We start from the raw sequence: 3267 nt of genomic DNA on the forward strand, positions 1-3267 counted from the left end.
CTATCTATCTATCTATTCATATTCTTTCTTTGGTGAATTTATTAAACATAAGATGGCTCTTTATCAAGTTTATTTTATTTTTAAGCCAAATAGTTCTCCTGCTTTGTGCAGCTCTTTTTATGTGTCTTTGTAGCACTTCTGGATCTTGTGAGAAGAGAACAACATCATCTACCAATCTTAAATGGTTTAAATAGACGCCATTGATTTTTATTCCATCTTTTACCCAATCTAGTTTGCGAAATCCTTCTTCAAGGCACGCTGAGAAATGGGTAGGTGATATTGTATCACCTTGTTGTACACCTCATTCTATGTATACTTATACTATTTATACATATTGTGTTCACAAAATTTAGATCCTTCAAAATTATTTCTGCTGTCAGTTATTTTCAATGTTTTATGAGTAAAAAAATTAACAGGAATGCAATTTATTAAATACAAAATACAACACACCATATATACAAACAATGTACGATTAAAATATATTACAAAATCTGTGCCCCTTGTGAGTAACTGAACATACATATACTGTATGGATGAATTGTAGTGGGCCACATAGAATTATGTCACTGGCAAGAAATTGTTCTCAATCAGACTGTAATTTTTTCTGTTACTAGATTACTGAATATCTCATGCATGGCAGCGATTGTCCTACTAAACAAAACCCATCTGTCAGTTTGTGGGACCTCTGTTGCATTTTGGATCTGAGAAGCCTTTTATTTCCAGACAAACACAGCTAGATGGTTGCTTCCCATATGTCCCAAGAAAAAAAGCAGTTGCAAATTGCCCGCTATTAGTAATCCATGAATGTTTTCCCAGAACACCATTTTTAGGGAACAGGTGGGACCCAGGCTTTCCCAAGAAGGTCCCTGAGGGTATAAGATTTCTGGGCAGCATCTATTAAGATAAGACACACTGCCATGCTAAAGAATTCCATGTGTTCATACTTCCCCTTCCTTTAAAGCTTGCATGAAGAGTGAAATAAGCTTATTGGGGCCTTTCTCTGGACTGTTAAGTATTAACCATAGCTGGAAAACATAAATGAACTATTCATCTTGCAGGTAAATGTTGCTGTTTGCTGCAACCAGCATATAATGGTTTTCTAATGTTATGCGGGCTTCCAGATGTGGTTGACTACAACTCCCAGAATACCCAGCCATCATAATCATTCCCCACACTAGCTGGCTTCCGATAGCTGCAACTCCAACACATCTGGACAATATCAAATAGGGAAAGTTGTTCCATTATTTTAACAAATCCTGGTCATTATTGTTTTATATTTAGTTATATAATTGCAGGTTCCTGGCCTCCTTTTTCTAGTCTCCATTATCTTTTTTTTTTTAATAGTGAACTTTTATTTATTCTGCCAGATCAAGAAGCTGAAACCACGATAGCAAGTTGGAAAGATTTTCTGAGCCTGAGTGTCTGAAGAGTTTTTTCCATCCACAGGACGCATGGGAGCAAATTGTCTAATAAATACGTGGAGATCAAAAGGCTATAAATCTGGTGCGCAGGTGCTATCCATTTAAACCTCAGGAACAACTACCTAAAACTTGTGAGTGCAAAGAAATAACTTTGTAACTGAAGAGGAATATGTGGGTCTGCCTAGAGAGAAATTGTGATGGAAATATAGGGGCTTGGCTTGATATATATCAGAAACTGACACAAATATGAATATAAACTTTTCTGGCATAAAAGTGATGGTGAAATTTGGTCCAGGTTCTATTCTCCCTTTTATTTTGAGCCTAGGGTTAACAGGGTTGCATATCGAGGGGGGTTTGAAAGGGTAGACTCCAGATGTCATCTTTAAAAAAACAACAACAATCCAGGTTAATCCCAACTGAGAATGTTCTTAATCAATAACCTACATATTCCAGGGCCATATGAGCCTTACTTCAACCTTTCAGTTCCATTTAACCATCTGATCTCTGTGCCAGGAGCTGGGACGCTGTTTTTCCTGACTGTATTTGTATTACAGCTTTATTCATATTCAGAGGAAGTGCCCCAGGTCAGAGAGTGTTCAGCTAGGTAACCCCAAGGTCAGGTTTAATTGCCCTAAAAGGTGGCACATGTTAGTGAATGATCTCTAATGATTTAGAGCATGTATCTTTTTCACATCAAGACGTTTGGACTCTGAGGAGACCTCATTGTGAGTAATCTGAAAATTAGTGAAAATAAAAACCATGTCCACAGTTACCTCAAATACCTATTTCCTTTCATTTTATGCCCTGAATGACCTTGTGGCGGGGGGGGGGGGAGGCGGGGGGGGGGGGCATTACATCTTTTTGTTTTGTTTGTTTGTTTCCACCAATATGCAATTACCTGAAAGAAATGAGAGAACTCATTATCAGACTGTGACACGACAAATATTATTGTTGCAATTAAATGTCACCTAAAAAGGAAAGGGAGAGAGGTTCTCCCAAGATAAACAAAACCAAAAAAAAAAAAAAAAAAAAAAGACTTCAAGCATTGGATTTTTATGGAAAGTCTTCTCCTTGCAGTAGAGCGTTGCCTTCTGTGTGATACAGGGTTTTTGACCTATTTAAAAAGAATGCTGTAAGAAAAGATGCCAAAAAAAGAAATAGTCAATTGAGAAATGATGAAATATTGTATATAAGGTGACCATATTATATTTTTTGCAAATAGGACTAGAAATTAATCTTCTGGTAAAAATGCAAAATAAAAAGTCCTATATCCAACTTACTCTTATTAAATTTGTTTGCCACCCATCTTATTGCAAATTCTCTATGCTTAAAGGTATGGGTGTTTAATGTTTTTATTACAGAACTAGAAGCATTGCAATGTGCTCTTCATGGATCTGCATTTGAAGGCCACATGGAACCTAGTCATCTTGAAAAAGTAATCAGGTATATCCTACTACTATACATCAGTGACTTTTGTTTTTTCACAAAAGTCACTTGAAGAGAGCAGGGGGACGGGCAAATAAAAAAGAAGTAAATCTGACTATTTCAAAATGTGTAATATGTTTGAAAAAAAGGACCTTGTCCCTTGAGTGTTAAGGGTAGGCTTGAGGTAATAACTTGGGGATTCCTTGAAGATATTCCAAGAAATATTGAACATAAAAAAGCAAAAATGCCACACAGTCTCTGTGAAAGAAGAAAAGTAAAGTAAAATGGAATTTGTCATATTTACACAAAAATGGACAGTTCTGTATATACAAATTTGGAAGACTAAATTTGGAGTCTTGTTACATTGTTCTGGTAATGCTGAATAGATTTCAGCAGTATTTTTAGCCTCCTCCATATTTGT

General features: G+C 36.2%; 1 long non-coding RNA gene across 1 annotated transcript; it reads left to right on the forward strand.

Moving 5' to 3' along the window:
- Positions 1-1367: 1367 nt before the first annotated feature.
- LOC148115521 (uncharacterized) lies at positions 1368-2961 on the forward strand. Its single transcript, XR_015732658.1, has 2 exons — positions 1368-1552; positions 2783-2961. It is a non-coding gene; the product is annotated as an uncharacterized LOC148115521 (long non-coding RNA).
- Positions 2962-3267: the final 306 nt, after the last annotated feature.

This window comes from Pantherophis guttatus, chromosome 2, assembly GCF_059756535.1.
Source record: "Pantherophis guttatus breed Tessera chromosome 2, ASM5975653v1, whole genome shotgun sequence".
Lineage (NCBI taxonomy): Eukaryota > Metazoa > Chordata > Lepidosauria > Squamata > Colubridae > Pantherophis > Pantherophis guttatus.